Raw genomic sequence first — 7,890 nt, forward strand, 5'->3', positions numbered from 1 at the left:
GAAGGAAGGACAGGCTTGGGGCTCTTGTCGATCTAGAGTTCAGTCGGTCTTTTTTTGGACCCAAGCCTGAAGATTTCTTTTCTGTATCGTACTTGGGCTCTTCAATCAAAGGAAGCAGTGAAAATTTTGGAAGGCTCCAGCTGAAAGGTAAAGCAGGGCTGCCTCCTGGGTAGGCTCATGGAGAGGAGGAGAGGAACACCCTTCCTTGTGCAAACTAACACTAAGGCAGCATTTTGCTGCTGCAGAATAATCAGTCACTTAATATTTTAATGGCAATTTTGTATTCTGCGTGAAGCGCAGATTTCTACCTGCCACATCAGGAGGCAGTGCAGAAATACATCACTCACATTAGTCAAATGGAGGCACTATGCGCTCCCCATACGCCTTGCTACCTCTGCTCAGTAGGTGCTAAAGGGGAGAGAGGCAGCCCTAGATTTCTTTTAACAGTTATCCCACTTTAGATAGATTTCTAAGGGATTACAGGCTTACAAAAGTCAAAATCCATTCCAAGAGAGGTCTATACTACTAAATACAATATACTCTTAGCATAAAGTAAGTTTACAGATAGACAAAATAAAACAGCTGGGATAAAAAATATAAGTCAGAAGTTACGTTCCACAAGCAGAAGTAATGCTTAAGGCTGTTTTGCATTAGTACATTTGAAGCACATTGTTTCCTAATCTACTTCGAAGAAATGTTTAGGGATTTTATTAACATAAAACAAGATAGTGAGAGCAAATTTGATATCAATTAACATACTAATTAAATGTCACTTAGTAGTTTTAGCAATTACTTGATATTTAATTAACCACTTGAATACCTTGGGAGATCCAGATTACTGTACATGTAATCAAAGGGCAATTCTTCTGACCCCGTGGGTATACGCTGCATGTCAAGACAATCTGTAGATAGCAACAAAAAAATAACTTTATGCACTGTGACCCCAGGTATGCTGAGTTGCTGCGTACCCAAGAGATTAATTTACTAATTTGAATGCACTAAGTATCAGTTAAAAAGCTTAAACATACCTCAAGTGATTAGGGACCTACATAAACAACATGAACAACCTACAAAATATCAATGATTTTAGTTCAAGCCACATTTTAAATTCATACTGCAAAATTGTCTTGGCATTTATGAAACTTGTACTCACCGTCAGGTCCTTTTATTTTTAGCAAACAGGTACAAGGATTGGAGAGTAAGGAAGTAAATATCTTTAGGAAAAACTGCTTAAGGAGAACAAATAAGTACCTGAAGTCTTCTGGACGATATTCACAAAGAGGCACCAACTTTTGCATAAGGGAGATTTCTTGGTGGACCATTTCCATACTGTTTTTAGAAAAAAAAAATACTTAATCACTCACAAAACAGGCATGATCTCTGCCTGTTGAATTGCCCGCTCCTACAGATAAGTCTCCTTCCTCTTACTTCTTTTGGAGCTGTGTCTGTGTCTGTCATTTGGCTCATGCTGTCATATTGCACCATGCTGCCAGCGATGACCTGTGACAACTTGTAGTAGTCTCGTGACTACTACAGCTACAGCATTACAGATTCACTCTTCTTCATTTTGCCACTTTTCTAAATGGACATTAACAGCTCTTAACTCTCATTTTTAATCTCATGCTTGTAAACCCAGCAACCTTCCCGCTGCTTTTTATTATCTTCTCAATTGCTGCATTATTTATGCGTCCGCTTCTCCCTGTGTATGTCAATATGGAGAAACAGGGCAAAGTAACCTTTCTGTTCCCTTTGTAGCTCTTTCCCATTTGCCATACAAAAGAACAGAACTTCACTCATCTTTAAAAAAAATACATCCTTTGCCATATTTGTCTTTTCAGTTATTTTTTCACTTCTTGTCTCTGTCTCATTTCTATACTCATTAAAGCTTTTTATTTACAGTGTATCTTCAGATCTCTCTCTCAAATCAGATACCCATCCCTCTCACTCCACCGAAACCAATCTAAGTCCCTAATGATCCCTTTGAAGTAGAAATAGAGAATGAATGCTCCTTCCTCCTCCCTGTTCACCTATCAGCCACCTTAACCAGCTGGTGACATGCCATTTGCTTAAAATCTTTTCCCCCTTTTGCTTTTGTGTCTTTGTTCTCCCTTAGTTCTCCTGAAACACCTCTGATTTATCCTTAGGAGAATATTTACCAGTCGTCTTTCATTTATGGGTGGGGACTGCACGGATTTCTTTCAAATTCCTTAGGGTCCTCTCTTGACATACCAAGAAGATTGGAAAGTGCTTGAGTACTTCAACCTTTAAAAGGATTTACTTGTAATTTTAAGTGTATGAAGTGAGCTGATCTCATTCACAGTTTATAAAGCCTGTTCATGTCTTGACTATAGTTTCTTAACCAGAGTAGTTTTAAAAGGAAACAGAGAGGATGGTTTGGCATTTTCTGAGCTGCATTTCTTTTCCCCTGGAATGTAAAAAGAAATTAAAAAAATCACCAAAATCTTTATGATCAGTGAGACCACATTAATGTCAATGAAATTGTTTCAAGTCTAAAAAAAAAAAATAATTCAACCTGTATTTTTGTATTTAAAAGTTCCACAGTAGTACAGCACAAGCTAGTCAAACATCTTGAGGTTTTAAGTATAATTAATTTATTTTTTAATATAGTGTTGTAATAGACAGATTAAAAAAAAAAAATCTGTCAGCTCCAAAATATGGATTTTTGAGCTTTGTTTCATACAAACTTTGAATGTGCTTTGTTTTTACCAAAGTCTGAAATGGGAATGATTTTTCATCCTGCGCAAAGGAACAGTGCTCTATTACATGTTAGGTAGTGCACTGACCAGGAGGCTGAATTTTGCTTCCTTGCGAAACAGAAAGATTTACACCTTTAAAATATAAATGTAACTCTGGTACAGCATGAAGAAGAGAATAAACTTCTTGTAGAGCAAAAGTATGAACTAATTGAGAAACTGTATCCATTGCTTAGCTTGATTTGGTTTTATTTGTCTAATTTTCTCTCGAGGGGATCCTGAGACTACCGCTGTAAGAGGAATGACAAAAGTACTGATGAACTGTCGTCTCGGGAGAGCTTCACACAGATCAGCAAATACAAACCTAACCTACCAGACAGCATCGCGCTAATAGACTGCTGGCAGAGCGGTTGAGACCACCTGCTTTCAGAAGTATCCCATTCCCCTAGTTTAAATTAAGGCCGTATCTGCTCTCCATTGTCGAACAGCAGATATTGCAAGCTTAAAATATCCTGTAATATCCCAGACTAATACTGCTATACATAAGCATCTGAAAAGTATTTATTTTAATAAAGAAGGTAACTGGGGAACACATTTTCCCACAATTAACAACTTTGGAAAATGTAAGCAAATACAGGAATTTGAAGCAATAACATAAGCACAAGAGAACAATAATTTACATAAATAAAATAAACACCTCATTCTTATACGGCACTTTTTATCATTACATTTCAAACTACTTTACAAACAAGATCACTGTGACAGTTGACAATTTTCTTGCATGACTCTCTTGGCACATACACAGATGCTGGAAACATAGCCGATCTATAACAATTTCTCTTCTGCGATGCAAAGGCATAGCAAATGTTAATATTTGTCTGGAATTTCTAGCCACTCAAACCTTATCCCTATTTTATCGTGCACATATCATGTCACCAAAATCTTAACTCCTCCTTTATTCAGCATCTACAACTAACTTTACATATCTTAAAAATATTAATTATAACAATTGGATATTTATTCCATAAATTGAAAAAAGAAAACTCGCACACTATTCAGGGACTCATCTTTTTGCATGTACCAGATACACTTCACCCTCAAAGCAATGTTTATAGATAATAAAATCATTCTAATGATTATTTATCCAGATACTTCTCTCTATTATTTAAACCTGTATTTACCAGTATGCTTATACTTTAATAATATCCTGGGAAAGAAAAAAAAAAAAATACAACTCACATTAAAATTACCACAGGGGTTGAGGATTTTGCCTGGAAGAAAGAAAAAACAGTCTTTAATCAAAAAAGACACAGTTACAAAAGGATTAATTTTGGATCAGAACATATCACAAGTTAGATGTTTTTCTGTCCCAGCTGAGAGCAGTAATTGGAAAATCATGGTTTACACAAAAAAATAATTATTTTCTTATGATCTGCCTTTCTTTCATGAAGCCTTGCATCTTCATCACTCAATTACAATCTGAGAGATTAGGGGACTCAATATATACTAGATTAAAGGTCACCTATTATTACAGACAAGATTTAATTGCAATATTTACATAAATTCCTTACCAACCATAGGATTTAAGCTGCTTGTACATATTCAGCATACTAAATAGGGGCAGGATATTCATTAGTTGCACTATGGGAAAAAGTACAGCAGGAACCTAAGAACAGAGCGAAACTCTGTCCTATAGCTTTTTTAAAAGAAGAAAATGAGGAAATGTTGGTGGTTGAAAAATTGTAGATTAAATCTTATTCCATTACAGAGAGTAAAAGTTAGCTTGATTGCACTGCTGTAAGAACTTCCTAGGGGAAATTAAACTTGATAATCTCAAGGTGTTTCCCAGAAGACACCGTGCATTCGGTAATGTTCATTATAGTTTGCAGAATACCAGATAGAATTTAAAGTGAAGACTCCTAAGGTTTAATCAATACAGACATTCTAAATTGTTCACAGTATAAAGCCCTGATTATGAAACAAAGATGCAGTTAAAAGGGAAGCCACAGTACGTTAGGTGGATTTTGTTTCCTGTATAAACTGGGTGGTTCATAGCTAAGGTGAACAGTGACTGCCAAATCTCCAAAACAATTTTTGCAGCAGTATCATAGAGTGCTTCATTAAGCTCCTGGGACTTCTACAGCACTGCCTGGTTTCGGTGAATGATTCTTAAAACCAGGTAGCAAATATTTTGGAGATTATTTCTACAAGATTTAAAACCTACACATTACTATTATAAATCATTAAGAGGCTAACTATTACAAAATAGATTTTAAATGCTTCCTTTGGAAGATCGTGAAGATTTCAATTGGGAAAAAAAGCTGTCTACTACTTGTCCGAGTCTTAAAGCAAGAAATAAAAGAACACACAGCATAAACTGATATTGGTGTTCATTATCATCTGGTGATATACTCATAGGACAATCAGTAAAGGACCGAAATGACACATTAGCAGTTCAAAGCACAAAGAAAATGAATCTTCAATTTTGATCAAATGAGTTTGCAGCATCTGTGGCATCTTTAGATAAAAGAAGTTGCCAAATTGCTAATTGCAAAAATAATCCAGAGTAGCAGGTTTCAGTGCTGGTAAGGAAAAGCTGCCTAAGAACAAATGATTTCAGCTAAAGCCAAAGAGGATACTGACCCTCTCAAATCTTCAGTAGCTTGGACAAAGATCAAAGGCGGGGCGGGGGGGTTAGGACTAGGAGAAGGACCTGGAATTTCAAACAAAATATGGCTGGAAACATTTTTTTGAGTGAGCCAGGACTGGATTTATGGTTCTTCTCCATCTGGTGCTGGCTAGATGACATCTATTCAGCACAAAAGAGAGATGATGCCCCCTAATTTTATATGGGTACATATGTCTTCCCATTCCTTTGATATACAAGGGATAATCAAGCTTGAAGATTCAAACCACTCTGTCAGTAAGGGCCTATGAGATGGATATAAATGAAATAAAAATTCTGGAGAGCATTTTGGAAAAAAAGTTATGGTTTAGAGCCATTAGCTCTTTGAGGTAACTGGGATCCAATGGGGACGAGGCTTTGCAGGGTTCATCCTATTTCAAAAACTAATCACACTTCTTCTCTGTCGTGCATCTGTTCTCCACGATTCTGGTCTTTCCCTGCCTCCTTAAGGAGGAGCTGGAAGGTTAATTTTTCATTGGTCTTCAGACCATGAGGAAAGTCTCCACTGTCCTTCTATGTGCTGGAAATAAAGAAATTGTAGGGAGGGAACCCTTTTCTTTTCCACTCCAAGGTCCACAGGAGAGCTTTTGTTGTAACAAGAAATTAGCTCCTCCAAGCAGTTTCTGTGACGCTGATAAGTTGGCACAGGAGAACCTGAAACGGAGCTGCACAAGCAAGGAAGAACAAATGCACTACTGATGTCAGTTTTGCACTTTTCAATAGCTTTAAATTTTATTAAAGAAACACAACTATCTATCTCATCTCTTACGAATTCATGGCAGAAGCGTGACCTGAAGCATCTGTCCATTAGGTGGTAAAATAATTTGGAAATAAAACAAAAACATTTGTTTGAGTGCTTTTCCTGGATGTTTAAATTGAATAAACTCAGTTTTATTGACTATGTTACTCCTATTTTCTGTAGGAGTAATTTTTTATTTTTTTTTTTTATTTTTAGGTAGAAGAACTAGTGAAGAGGGTTTGTTTACCACAGCATTCCAACCAGGCAGAGGCAGCAGGGGGGGAAGACTTACAAGAAAATGTATATTAAAACTTTAGTGTATTTGGATGAAACTGATGTTAATATTATTTCTCAGACCTAGTCCTTGCTTGTCCTTTTCCTGTGACTTTGGATCAGAAAATTATGACTTCCATAATTAAAAAGTCTGAGGTGCCTCAGAGAAGAAAGTATAAAACGTTCTGCTGAATCTTTCCCAGACAGCACAGTTAAAACTGCAGGTCATTTTGTTCAAGAGAAAATAAATTCTGCTGAGCTAAACTCAAGAATAATAAGAAGAAAATTACTAACTGAACTTGAAGATCAGAAGGTAATGCTAGTTCTTGAACAGAGAAATAGATTGCTACTACAGTGAAAAGAGGCCACTTCATTTGGCAATTGGACTTCTTAGTCAGCACTTCTCATGAATGCTGGCCAACACTTTAATTGCCACTAAAAGAAAACAGAGCTGAAACTTACATGATGTGCACATCAGAATCAATACAATGAAATTTTATAAGAAAATATTAAGTCTCTATTAATTAAAAAAACCACCCACGTTTCTTTAAGTGATGGTAAAACTGACAGAAGAAAAAAAATTCAGAGTTAATGTCAGCCTTTTCCTTAACTCATTTTCCATGCACTGATTCTGTAGCTCATTTGTAATTGTAACCTGATCTGACATCTCGATGGAATTTACTGTAAAACAGATTAAAACGATGTGGCAGCCTTATTTCTCTATTTCTACGCTTTTCTGTTGCCATTGCATCTATGTTATTTAAACATACTCTTTTAGCACATTATCTTGTTTCTTAAATAGGTGTGTGCAAACTGAGTTTATAAACCATGGCAGGTCATTTAAAATATGAATGCAGTGAATTCTAAACATACTTTATGATGATTAGCTTAGACATGGTCTTAGAGACTTTACATACAATTACTAAGTTAGGCAATTACTCTTTTTAATCACTTTTAAGAATTGCTTGCTAACTTAAAAAGCAATATAAACTTTAGTATCTTACTCAACCAGCATCTCATTGTGGATTTTGAAGCTACAAAGGAAATAATTACAAGCTTATATGTATGAAATAGTTAAAATCAGTACCAGAATTAACTTACTTAAAATAAATATTTTATTCCATTTCTTTCCAGATGAAGTTGTCAATACAATCACTGTAAAATAAAGTGGACAGTGCCAGAATGTAGAAGCCACTGGAATCTGAAATCTCTATAATCTCAACCATTGTGTACTGTAAGCATTAGTTTAGATAACATCTGATACTTTTTTCTTCTAGAAATTTCAGAATGTTCTTTTTCAAAGTCTTTTATCCAGTTAGAAGTTCCAAGATTAAAACTTTGAAATTTATTTGGCCAGTTTTCAAATGGAAGCTATAGATATACTCCAATATTCCTTTCACCAATTCATTCCAATGAATGGGAGGAGGTTCTGGTGTTCTCTAAATCTCAGTGGAGAGAGTACCAACAAGTGTGCCAAC

General features: G+C 35.8%; 1 long non-coding RNA gene across 1 annotated transcript; it reads right to left on the reverse strand.

Annotated features, from left to right (window-relative positions):
• Positions 1-826: 826 nt before the first annotated feature.
• LOC115333943 lies at positions 827-2,393 on the reverse strand. Its single transcript, XR_003920964.1, has 3 exons — positions 2,157-2,393; positions 1,252-1,329; positions 827-902 (listed from the first exon to the last, which is right to left on the reverse strand). It is a non-coding gene; the product is annotated as an uncharacterized LOC115333943 (long non-coding RNA).
• Between the last annotated feature and the right edge of the window lie 5,497 nt (positions 2,394-7,890).

Source organism: Aquila chrysaetos, chromosome 21 (genome assembly GCF_900496995.4).
Source record: "Aquila chrysaetos chrysaetos chromosome 21, bAquChr1.4, whole genome shotgun sequence".
In the NCBI taxonomy this organism is placed as follows: Eukaryota; Metazoa; Chordata; class Aves; order Accipitriformes; family Accipitridae; genus Aquila; species Aquila chrysaetos.